This window comes from Halichoerus grypus, chromosome 7, assembly GCF_964656455.1.
Source record: "Halichoerus grypus chromosome 7, mHalGry1.hap1.1, whole genome shotgun sequence".
Classification (NCBI taxonomy): domain Eukaryota; kingdom Metazoa; phylum Chordata; class Mammalia; order Carnivora; family Phocidae; genus Halichoerus; species Halichoerus grypus.
The window spans coordinates 77801822-77815428 of NC_135718.1; the positions used below are offsets into that span (position 1 = coordinate 77801822).

Genomic DNA, 13607 nt, shown 5'->3' on the forward strand with positions numbered 1-13607 from the left:
CTACCTACTGGTAACTTTTTGCCTGCACTCAAAACATACTGGTTGCATTCTTCTTTCCGGAGACCTGAGTCCTCCCTGAGGACCCCATGTTTCTGTTTCAATCTGGACTGGTTTTTCTCTAGGCCTGCTATGTAGTTTTATTTTTAGGACTTCCTTTTGCTGTTCTCCCTCCCCTTTCCCAGATCCCATGTCTTCCTCTTTCTTGGTATACTTCTGCATTTTCGTAGAACACATTTTCCCATACCTTGACAAGAAAGGTTGCATAGGTGATAAAGATTCAGAATCCCTAAATATCTGAACATTTGTATATTTTACCTTTATACTTGATTGATAATTGGATGAGGTCTAGACTATTTCTAAATTGATGTATTATTCTACAGGTGATTCTTGAACAGGCATTTGTAACTAAATTAATATGGTAATAGTATGAATAGAAAAATGAGTGAATGAGATGTGAGGAAGTCAAGACAGGGTAGATTCTTTAACTTGATTTTTAAAAAGAGAGACATGGGGGTTGGGGGATGGGCAGAATGGGTGAAGGGAAGTGGGAGACACAGGCTTCCAGTTATGGGATGAGTAAGTCACAGAAATACGAGGCAGAGCATAGGGAAGACAGTCAGTGATACTGTAATAGCATTTTTGTGGTGACAGATGGTAGTGACACGTGTGGTGAGCACAGCATCATGTATAGAGATGTCAAATCGCTATGTTGTATTCTTGAAACTAACATCATATTGTGTGTCAACTCTACTTCAATAAAAAAATAAATTTAGGGGGGCGCCTGGGTGGCTCAGTCGTTGGGCGTCTGCCTTCGGCTCAGGTCATGATCCCAGGGTCCTGGGATCGAGTCCCACATCGGGCTCTCTGCTCAGCAGGAAGCCTGCTTCTCCCTCTCCCACTCCCCCTGCTTGTGTTCCCTCTCTCGCTGTGTCTCTCTCTGTCAAATAAATAAATAAAATCTTTAAAAAAAATAAAAAATAAAAAATAAAAATAAATAAATAAATAAATTTAGGGACATCTGGATGGCTCAGTCGGTGAAGCATCTGCCTTCGGCTCAGGTCATGATCCTGGGGTCCTGGGATCCAGCCCCGCATCGGGCTCCTTGCTCAGTGGGAAGCCTGCTTCTCCCTCTGCCACTCCCCCTGCTTGTTCTCTCTCTCTCTGACATAAATTTCTTAAAAAAAGAGGAAAAGATTAAAAAGAATAAATTTTAAAAAATTAAAAATTAATACAAAATAGTGATACCTAAATAGAATGCAAAATAAGGAAGGTTTTCTTTTTCTCCCTTTATTAAAAAAAAAAAAAAAGGAGGGATTTAAGGATATTTAATATTTAATAGGCTCTAAGAAATGACCCAAAGGAGATTAAAATGTCAAGAATAAGATGAAAAAGAGATAATTCAGTAAGACATGATCTAGGTCCCAGGAAAGAGAGGACGAGGAACACAGTATAAAAAAGTTGGCCTTAAACAGAAGGAAGACTATTTTTCCTTTTACATCACAGGGAGGCAGATTGAAAAGAGGGAGAGTGTGGGTTGATGATAGAAGGACAGGAAGTTGAGAGCCGCCTTTATTTATTCAGTAAAAGGCCAGGGTAGGTCTGAGCAAGAGAATGGAGGAAGTGGGAGGGACAGAATGTGCAGGCGGAGAGGGTTTGTGGAGTGGGAGAGAGCTGGACCCAGGTGGAGGCCGGTGTTGCCAGGTAGTTCTGGGTGAGAAAAATAACCTCTACTCATCGCCCAGCCCTCAGGGCAGAATCCTGAGTCCGGCAGCAGACACACACTTCCTCTTCCCATGCTGCCAGGACTCGAGAGGGTGCACCTCAGATCGCCTTGCACCCAACACGTCTTTACCGAGTGTGACCCATGTGCTTCCCCACAAGTGCTCGCCCACATGAGATCAGGCTGTTACGGAGATCCGGGCAGTGTCCGGACCTGCTTCAGCGACGAGCCCCAGGGAGCTGCTTCAAAACCTGCTGCACAGGCGGTTAATGGAGGCGAGGAAGTAAGAACATGCTTAACAACTTTACATGCAAGATACCTTATAAAGGGTTTGTGATGGTGTGTAGTTTTCTCTTGCAAGACGTGATTTACACAGTAGCACTGCCAAATATCAGGCGTAGCATGCTCCATGTCCAGGGAAATCGAGTGTACTCTCCTAAAAATTGCCCATGCAGCTCTCAAACTTTACAAAGGAAGAACCTGAGGCACTGAGAGGATGAGTCAGGTCACAGAGCGAGTAAATGGTGGCACTGGGAATCAGCCTGGTGGCCTGAGCTGGTCCAAAGCCTGAATCGTAAACCATCGTCCCCTGTACCTGAAATACCCACACAGATTTTGTATGCTCATTCCTTCACTCAGTCAATACACACTGAACACTTTTCTGCTTGAATAAAGGAAGGGGAGAAAGTCCCCTGTGTCCCATGTAAGGCATCCCTTTGGGGTCTTACCCTTGCCTACCGCTGACAAATCCTGGGAGCAGAGCTAATGGGGCCTAGCATTCGTGGAAGCCCAGACTGAGCACACAATGTAGACTAGATGGAGTTCTGTGAGGCTCTCTTGTCAAAACTGTGACCCAGGCTCTGCTTGCAAACCTCAGAAAGAAAAATTAAAAGTAAAGTTAGGTTCTTCTTCAAGTTATTATTCTTTTGTTGGAAACTGTTACCTAGAACAGCACTGTCCAACAGAAATATAATCCAAGCCATTATGCAATTTTAAATTCTCTATGAACCATGTATTTTTTAAAAATATAGATGAATATTTTAATATAAACCAATGTATCCAAAACTTATCTTTTTAACATGTAATGAATATAAGAAACTATTGATGAGATAGTTTACATTCTATTTTTCATACTAAGTCTTTAAAATCTGGTGTGTAACTTACACTTAGAGCAAATCTCAGTTTGGACTAGTCCTATTTCAAGAGCTCAATAGCGACATGTGGCTGGTGGCTTCAGTAATGGACAGAACAGAGCTAGGAAGACAAACTGTCCTCTCCAAAATTCCTCCTGGTTATGTACCACGGAGTAAGAGAGTACAACTCCATCCTTTCCAAGGGCCTTAACCTCTAGTATTACAGATATGGAACATAGGTCAAGATTGAAGTTACTTGCCCAAGGGCATCCACTGAGTTGGCAGAAACCAGGATGAGCACATTTTCAAATAGTCTAACTCCTAATGCTATGATCTTCCCATAAGACCATACTACTTCCTCTCATTAGGTGGACTTCAAATATTTTACATTTGAAAATACCCACGGTATTTTCCATTCTCAAGCAAATTCTTTTAGTTTTCCTCCTATGTGGCCTTCCAACCTGCCATTTGCCTACCACGACATTTTGCATGTGGCAGGTACTCTGTAAATGTTTTTTTTTAAATTTTTTTTAAAGATTTTATTTATTTATTTGACAGAGAGAGAGACAGCGAGAGAGGGAACACAAGCAGGGGGAGTGGGAGAGGGAGAAGCAGGCTTCCCGCGGGGCAGGGAGCCCGATGTGGGGCTCGATCCCAGGACCCTGGGATCATGACCTGAGCCAAAGGCAGACTCTTAACGACTGAGCCACCCAGGCGCCCCTGTAAACGGTTTCTAATCAAATGAGATTTGTGCAGTTTGTGTAAGCAGTGCCCATACAAATTATTATTCAAATGTCTCTCTGTAGTTATTCAAATACTTCAGGGTATACACCATGTGAAGCACTGTGTCAGATAATCATGCAGGAAAACAAAATTTAAGATGACCTCCTAGCCCTCATGACATCTGGCAATCGCTGAATTATTCTGTAATGTTCTTAAGCCACCTGCTATGGAATACCATGTAGTCTTTTTCTGGGAATCAGAGTTGCCCAGAAAACATCCCCCTGGAGAGTGAAGGCAATCTTTTCTCATTCCTGCGTGTCTGAACTCTCTCCCACTTCCCTTCATTTATCACAGATTACTGCTAGTGATTCTGAGACCATTTTCAAGTTCCTTCAGCACCCTGAAAGTTAATTTGTTTGGATCTTTAGGCAAATGTGCTCTTATTTGCTTCTCCCCAATCAAAGCTCTTCACCACTGACCCTCAAAGTGTGGCCTCTGGCTTCAGTGGGATATTGAGACCCTTTCAGGAAAACAGCTAACAGTATTTGTTGTCAGGGATACAATTCAAACTTTTAAGTAAAAACTAGTATTTTAGGGGTGCCTGGGTGGCTCAGTCGTTAAGGGTCTGCCTTCGGCTCAGGGCATGATCTCAGGGTCCTGGGATTGAGCCCCGTGTCAGGCTCCCTGCTCGGCGGGAAGCTTGCTTCTCCCTCTCCCACTCCCCCTGCTTGTTCTCGCTCTCCCGCTGTGTCTCTCTCTGACAAATAAAAAAATAAAATCTTTTTAAAAAATTAATATTTTAAAAAACTTGTATCTGCCACTCGGAACTTGACAGCTTCCCAGTATTTATAAAGACTTTTCTGATGAGCTCAGGGTGATATTAGCAAATGTGATTTTTTTTTTTTACATTTACAATGAAGTGTGTCAACATTTGGAAGATCTATACAAATCAGTGAGCCAATGTTTTCCAAGTAATCCATTCATAACATTACAAAATTATACATGAATAAAAGATCATTCAAAGAATAAGATAGGGGCCCCTGGGGGGCTCAGTTGGTTAAGCATCTGAGCCTTTGGCTCAGGTCATGATTTCAGGGTCCTGGGATGGAGCCCCACATCGGGCTCCCTGCTCAGCGGGGAGTCTGCTTCTCCCTCTCCCTCTGCCGCTCCCCCTGGTTGTGCTCGCGCTCACTCTCTCTGTCAAATAAATAAGTAAAATCTTAAAAAAAAAACCAACCAAGATAAACCAACAGGTTTGAATCAAACAGAGTACAAAAAGTTCATTGAGGGTTCCCAATCCCACACTGCAATGAAGTTTTAAAAAATTACAACTTGAGTTTGGTAGTATCAAGAATACCTACAATTATCTAAAAAGGCTCTTAAAAAATTTCTCCCTTACTAACTACATATCTGTGTACAGAGGTCATATTTTCTTCATATACTATAACCAAAACAACATCACACAACCGATTAAATGCAGAAGCATATATGAAAATCCCGCTGTTTTCTGTTAATCCAAGTATTAATAGATATTTGAAAAAAAACATTTTTTTTTTTTAAAGCCACTCTTAATTGCTAAAGTTTTGTTTTGGAAAGCCTAATTATCTTCATTAAAAACATTATTTATGTTAACATGTAATGAGTTTATTGTTATTTTTAATTAATAAATATTTCCCAGGTGATAATGTCTCAGATTTCATTTCCAATAGGGTAAAATATCAGTAGGTATAAATAACCTACACACACAAAAGCTCTTCAAGGTCTTCAATAGATTTTAAGAGTTTAAAAGAATCCTGAGACCAAAAAATGTGAGAACTGCTTATACCTCTGTTCTACCCATTGCAGCTTGAAGACTACACCCTTTAAAAAAAAAAAAAAAGTTCTCATTTAGTTGTTATAGGAAGTAACTGTGTAACCCAGTAGCTAGTGGTCTAGGCTTGGCAACCAGATCTAGGGAACTTAAATCCCAGCTGCACCACTTACTAGTTTTTCTGTGCTGACCAGTTACTGAATGTTTCTGTCTCCCTCGATTCCTCATGCATAAAATGGATATAATTGTGCTTCCTATCTTACAGGAATTGAATGGCAACACTTGTTAAACTCTTAAATCCAGAATTATCATCACCCTTACAAGAATTCACACTGCCTTTTAAGAGTGATATGGTGCTAATGTAACAATGGGAGGTATTCTAAAGCCTTGAAATTGTCTTCCTTCATCCAAACATAATACCAGTTCCATTTTTCTCCAGACTCACTTTAATGATTTCTCATAACGGATTTCTAAGTACTAGCAGCATTAAACATTGCATTTTTTTTTTCTGTTATGAGATTGGAAAGCATGTATTGTGCCTACAAGATAGGTCGATTTTCATGTGACATCTCTGTAATCACATCTGTATTTGGGAAAAGGCCCTATCACAAAGGCTGATTCAAAGAGTTAACATGAGCAGGTGAGCAAAACAATTTACCAGGCACTGACTCTGATGATGAGCTTGGCAATTATCTAGTGATGACTCTCTTAGGTTTCAAAATTGCTTTTACTACAGGTACACAACTTAATGGACCCAATTAGGAAACTTTTCTTTGTCAACGCATGCATCACCTTGGACGTTGTAAGTTGCAGAACATATGTGACATTGTTTTTACGTATTAAGCCCAAATAAAACACTCATAGAAAATTTGCATAATCATCACGGTTGGACCTATGATAATGCTAATTCCTTACTCAACATAATTGACAAACAGCAGGAACTTCTTCATATGTATCTCAGGGAGCCACATGAATGTAGTTGGATTAATATCTTATCAAGGCTCCCTGTAGCTAATTACAGTCAGATACATTTTGCTTTTCAAAGCCTCATCCACCTTTAAGACCTTAGAGTCATCATTAAAATTGGACACTTATTAATTTACTTTCAAGTGTGCTCTTTCCTGTCATTTCCATTTTTCTACTGCCCATCTAGTGGTTTTTATTTTTAATTGCAGATATTGTATCTTTTGCCATAAAATTTCCATACGGTTCTGTTTATAATTTGGTTCTCTGCTGAGAACTTCTTTCTGTTCAGTCAAGTGTGTTTATCTTTATCTCATGGAGCATGATTTTAATAGTTGCTTTTATGTCTGATAATTCCAGCATCTGGGTTACCTTGAGGCTGACATCTCTTGATGGACTTTTTCCTTGGAAATTGGTCACATTATCCTGGTTCTTCCTACTTAAGCAATTTTGGATGCTGGGTTGTATCCACTTTGGGTCTTATTAAAATTTTCTGAGAAGTATTTTGTTTGTTTGTTTAAGCAGGCAATCAACACAGTCAGGCTCAGACTGCAAATTCCCTGTCACCTTCTATGAGTGGTGGTCCCCATCTCATTTTCATTTTTGTACACTTTGCTATGGTTCCTTAGGTCTGTCTTGTGCACGCCAGCTCCGGACCGAGCCCAGGACTTGGAGAAGTTCATTTACACAATGAGAGGGCTCCCCCTTCCCAGCTCTCTCCTCTTCAGGATTTTCCTCCTCCCATCAACCCATGCTCTCTGGCCAACAGGAGACGCTTTTCCTGGTTTCCTCTGGCCAGCAGCTGGATTTCTCCCAGGGTTTCAGCCGCTCATGTCTCCATGGGCTGTGCAGCTCAGCAACTGGAGCTGACCCCTGGTGCAAACCTGTAAGACAAAAGAAAGAAAAGAGAAAGGGAAGCATCCTCATATAGGGTGCTTTTCCAAGTTTTGAGTTTCCTTCACAATCTGTCTGCTTGTCTTTACTTTTCAGAGTTCTTAGGTATTTGCTTCTTTGCGTTCGGTCCGCAACTTTTTAGTTCTTGACCACAGCAGAAATGGGCTTGAGTGGTTCAATTCCACCTCGGCTGGAATCAGAAGTTCCCCTGCCCACTTCTCCAAATTTTATCTTCCATTGCTCTCCACGCCACTCACTGTGCTCTAACCTTTCTCTTCTTATAGTTTCCTAAACAGCCAAGTTTTGTCCTGCAACAAGCCGTTGTACTCGCTCTTCCCTCTGCGTAAACTCTGTTCCCCACTCTAAAATGTCAGTGACCTTCTCTGATCTCTATACCCACCTTAATGCCAAGTAGACACGGTAAGCATGCAGCATACACCTGACAGATGGCTGGTTAGCCTGCTTAACGGAGAACCAATTACTTTAAACAACAACGTATTTCTAAGTTCAACCACAAATAAGGTACAAGTTTATTCAACAAATTTAAGACCAAACTAACACATATTTTTCTTGTTCTGAGTCTTGATATAAAAATATGTGCCAACACCTCGCCATCGTACCTATCAAGAACTTTGCAAGATACAGAGTTCTCTTTCATGGCGTGAACTCCTCCTGTTCAATGTTTCTCTTCTTCGTTCATTTTGCAGGACTTAAACCTTGTACTAAAATGTGCTTTTCTTCTGTCCGTAATAAAGGATACTGGCATGATTCCATTATGGATTTGTTGTTTACGCTTTTGTTGTTCGCTCTGTAAATTTGGTTATGTATAAGACGTGGCACAGCATCCCAGTATGGTCAAAATGATAGTTCAAATGGGCTCAAATTCAGTTCCCTAATTACCAGTTGTGAGGCCTGGGCAATTTGAATACTCTTTCAGGTTTGGGGCATAAACTGAGGTGAAACCACCCTCCTTGAAGGGTGCGTAAAGTGTGGCAAGCGTCTGCTACCGTGTCTGGCACATAAGGCCCGCACAGAGTGTTTTCCCAGCAGCCCACCGGTACTAAGAGGTAGCTGGAGCTCCCTGAGGCCTCTTGTCTTCCCTCTTCCTTTGATTCTCACTTCAACTTCCTGCCTCTCTGCTCTGTGTTTTGGTCTCCAGGTAGGTGACTTATCACAGAACTCCTATGAATTTTAAATCTGTATCTTCAGGTTTTCTGAGGTAGAACTGTGTAGAAACTTTCTTGGGAAAGATTCGAGCTGCCTTACCTCCTCGCCATGATTTTACCTCAGTAGATCGTGTTCATAGTGATATTTCTGTTTTAACCTCCTTGGATTTTTCCGTGGAAACAATGGCCTCATGTCTTCTCCAAGGACAACAAAACACATTCAATGGTGTCTGCCGAGTCTGGCAAAAGGGAAATGTAATTCATGCCTACTCTTTGACCGAAGACTAAACATTTTCAAACATTCATCTGATACCCAGTACTAACAACCCTGAGAAGCCCATGCATTATTCACAGGATCTGCGGTAGCTGTGCACCATCAACAGAGTATTAGCTGAGTAATTACTTAAAGACCCTTGTAGCTCCCTTGTTGAAGAGAACCATGTAAAACGTTGGGCTTCCCTGCCAATGATATCTTCATGGAAATATTGAATAAAATGAAGAAGCTGGCTAATTTTCACATCCACCTGTAAAGTTTAAGTACATTTCTTTCCCTTACAGATAATAAGGATCGCAAACTTACAAGATCTGTAATTTCAAAGACAGGATTTTAACTGAAAAGAGAAGCATAAACATGACTCTAATTTGTTATTTTCCCTAATTTACATGTTACAGTGTGTTCCAGTATCAGTCAATTGGACTACTCTAGCTAACTTTTAATACACAGATAGCATTGTCATACTTAAGAGTATTTTTACAGATTATATTTTTGAGAAGCTTCATGATCTCTGTATGTCACATTTAACTGAATATTATTAAATAGAAAAACATAACTAAGTTTTTTCCAAGTCTCAGGTATTTTAAGAAGAGTAAACACATGGCTTATTTCCTTGAAAATTAGGTTTGAAGTGTATTTATCATTACTATTGGAATGTACATTCAAATTCCAATGAGGTAGGTTTAGGAGACATGCCCAGTAAGTAACGTTTAACCTTTAGGCCAAGAATAAAGCATGGATGCAATATTTTTTCTAAATTTACATGACAATTTTTCTCACATTGGGGAAACCTATTCCACTACCTTAATTTTATCTAAAGCAAAATAAAATGTAAAAAAAAAAAAATCTCATCAGACTCAGAATAAAAACAAAATGCAAATTTGCCAAAGTGTCTTTAAAATCACTTGGAATTGTACTTTAAAATTAAAATTTAAAATTAAAATTATTAGCAAAAGCTATTAGTTGATATTTTCTTTCAAAATTTCCTCCTGATGGGAGGAAGAAAGTGACCAATAGCAAATACTAGATAATAATGCCACAATAAATATTTGCAAATTTCTGTTGTATCAAATTAAATCAATTATACTATTTGCCCTTTACCACAAAGTTAAATTTCTTGGATCTTGAAATATGGTAGGAGAAGGGGCGGGATTCCCCCTTTGTGAAAAAGTCTTCTTTTATTATTTAGATATTGGTGCTTTTCAAGAAGTTTTTGCTCATAGGAGTTAAGAATTAAAGTATACAGCACTAGGCCATAAATTTCACCCCTTTTGTTTCTCGGGTAGCTCAAAATTTATAACTTGTTTCCCATGGATAAATCACAAATGACATTTCCTTTCAGCTTTACAGAAATATTTAAGGCCATAACAGAACTTTAACTTCTACTGAAAAGCTCTATCAAGTATTTTCAACACACACACATTAAGAAAAATTTTAAAATGAATTCAACTCTGGGAATGAAGAAGAACATACTATTTATATAGATTTTGCCAAAACCAATCTAGAGAACAAAATGATTTAGGACACAATGACTACTTTGGGTGGCATTCTCAAGATTATCCCTAGATACACCAGTAAAAATCTTAAAAACTCAGGAACCAAATATAGACAGTTGTAAAAGGTGAGAATGAAATTTTACAAAGAATAATGAGTGCCTCTTGCTGTCCGACAGGTTGAAAGAACATTCTAATGCCACTGATTCAAGGGGTCTGCTCAGTTCTCACCTTCCCAGTGAGGACGATTCCAGACTACCCCCTTCAGCACTGCGACTTACCTCTCCACACCCGACCTACCGGACTCTCTTCCACAATCCACCACCGGAGTCCTTCTTACCTTACAGATGCTGTGTATCATCTGGTGTTTATCATCTGGTATCCTTCCTAGAACACGAGCCCCATGAGAGCTGGGATCTGCTGTTCACCCATTTCTATCTCAAGGATCTAGAACAGTGCCTACAGGTGATCAATAACAATGGACTTGCAATTTAGTTTCTTGATTGCATCACATTGTTGGTTTTAAGATGTCACTTTTCGTTTTGCTCCATTTTTAATCCCCTCTTCCCTGCTTCCTTCTCTGACCCTTCCAAGCCATCAGTCAGAATGTAATTAATTATGCAATGGTAACGAATTGTCCCAGAATCTTGGTCTAATTTAATATTTGTTTCTTGCGCATGCTAACATCTACTGTGTTCAATCTGAGGAAGTTTTGCCCCATAAAGTCACTCAAGACCCAGGCTGACAGAACTGCACCACCTGAAACATATCCAGTCCTGGTCACTGCCAGGGAAGAGGGAAGGAAGCCCAAAGGATTCTACAAGGGATTTAATTTTTAATGCCTTTCCTCGGGAGTGTCACATCCCTTTCACTGCTGGCTCACTGGACTTAACTAGTTACAATGGCCCATCTAACCTCAAGGGGAAGGAAGTCTAGGGGAGCGTATGCAGTGTTTGGGGATCATTACTGGATCACATGCAACTCATATTTCACAGCACCTGTCACAGTTTAGTAAAATCTACTTCCTCTCCTCAAGGGCAATAGAAGGTATGTCCGTTTTGATCACTAATATATTCCAAACATCTGTTAACACATAGCAGGGACTTGATAAGTACTTGTTGAATAAAAAATTTAAAACCAAATACTCAAAATAATTAACTCTTTAATTTTTTAAAGAAAAAATACTCTCCATAGGAAAGCATTTCTGTTTTTATGTCCATCAGTAGCCAAATGGAACTTGACATAAACATTTCCAATACACCAACTTTGGTTAAATGCACAAGTTTGAAAATAACTCATTAATGCACACATCCAGATGTTACTAACAAATTCATTAATATCCAAGAGTCATTCCTGTATGTCAAAGGTCATCCAAGGTTGACATTAGTTTCAGTACAATGAACTGTGAGATTCCAGGAAGAAGTGTTTGCCTGAATCAAACTATTTAATCTCTGAAGTTGGAGTCTAGCACTCAAAAATTTAATTCATCCACCCATCCATCCAACACACATTTATAAACTGCCCAATAGGGCAATTTAATGAGAGAGGAAAGTAAAAACAGGAAGGCATTTGTAAACATGGGATATCATTTGGACAACTGTCTAGAGTGGGCAGAAAACCCTAAAGGTGCACATCAACGCCAGTAAATGATAGGTTATAGGAAGCCACACCTGAACATTTTCAGAATTTCACTGTGGTAAACAGTGGACAACCTGCAACACTTGAGCCTTGCTCCATTCCAAACAAAACCTCTAACCACTTCAAGAACATAAGAAACCACATGCAACAAGAGATATAAATTCTTTTTAATTAAAAAATGAAAAATATAAATCCTTATTGAACACTTCATTTAAAAATATGCAGTTTCATTTTAAACCCTGGTTAATGCTCAAAAGATGGCAGTGGACTTCATCATATATGTAAAAATGTTCTTGAAATATCAATCAATACATTTCTAAGTTACGTGTTGCCCTGCCGCTGAATTTTTTTCACCCAAATTCTCAAATAACTATCAAAGAAGAGTTGCATGTTTTGTTATAAGCCCTCCCCCCCCCCCCCCCCGTTATATTAAACATGGTTCCAGAGCTGAAGGTGAACCACTCATGAAATACTGTCTCTTTGAGAAGCTGGAAGTCACACGAGCACGGAGATTTCAAGACAATTAACTGATAAACAACCAGCTTTTCCCTTTTTTGCAGGTGTCAAACCGATTCAGTCCAAATTGAACACCTGTTTGGGAACTATAAAAACTGAGAAGCAGCTCATCCTTTTCCAACCTCCGAGGACATGGACAGGCCATAGTGAAATGAACTATTGCATGGTGTCTCACAGGTTCTGTTTAACCACTTAACATACAATTCCAAAATGCACGTTTAAAATGGTTTTTGAGGAGACAGATCTACAATGTTAAGCTTGTCTATGCTAAATAAACGTTAACTATCTTATTTGCTTAGACACTTATCATCCTGATGCTAACAATATCTACACATCGTAAGGAACCCACGGACTTGGAGAGGCTCTCAGTAACCGCACATGATCTGCACCTGTAGCACGAGAAAGAATCAAGTCACTGTTCATTGTCTGATGTGACTCAACACTCTACAAATCCATGTCGCCCATACTAAGCTTAAGGGCTTTGAGAGTATGCATAGTACAAATTTCATTTCTTAAAGAAAATATAAACATGAATATACAGGAAAAATGATTGCATAGTCACAGAAAGTATCCACAATGGCCATGTCTCCACATGGTGGAATTATATGAGTATTTTATTATTGTTGTTACAGGAAAGGATTCTCAAAAGAGTTAACTCAAGAACCAAAGGGTATTACCACCAACGAAATTTGTCCTTTCCTGTCTTCACATTACCTACTTTTAAAGCCACCAACCAATATGAATTTGCCAGGAGTGGCTGCCTACATTCTGATACACTTGTAAGAAGGAAGCTCCCTTGAAGGATGGAAAAAATAGCAAGATCATGATTATAGACTTGCTCCAAAACTAAAAACAAAAAACCTGATAAGCAACTTAATCATTAGGCTTCCTATGGCTATACAATTCTATAGAAAAATCAGTCTCTAACATTTCACCTTTAAAAGTTTTAAAATACTGTCCAGTTTGGACTGATTATTTCTGTCTCCATCCAGAAACATTTCTCACTGTGCTAGTTAAAAGCACTGCCAATCAAAACTTATACTTTAGTCATTTAGATGTGTGGCTAGTTATCTGGCAGGAATAAAAGAACAAAAAGAGTTGGACGTTAGCAGCAAATTCCTGAGATTTAAGGGTTTGATGTTTTGTCTGCCTCTGGAAGCCTGCAGTAAACACGGGTGATTTTTACTTCTCAGTGAAAATGGTGGTGGCATTCACTGGAGCGCACTAGCTCAAAAGACAGTGTGCTGAAAACACGCAAGAACAACGAAGCTGCTGCT

At 39.5% G+C, this 13607-nt stretch overlaps 1 long non-coding RNA gene across 1 annotated transcript; it reads right to left on the reverse strand.

Moving 5' to 3' along the window:
* Positions 1 to 5809: 5809 nt before the first annotated feature.
* Positions 5810 to 11238, reverse strand: LOC144382580 (uncharacterized). The gene is made up of 2 exons (XR_013449777.1): positions 10517 to 11238; positions 5810 to 8648 (listed from the first exon to the last, which is right to left on the reverse strand). It is a non-coding gene; the product is annotated as an uncharacterized LOC144382580 (long non-coding RNA).
* Between the last annotated feature and the right edge of the window lie 2369 nt (positions 11239 to 13607).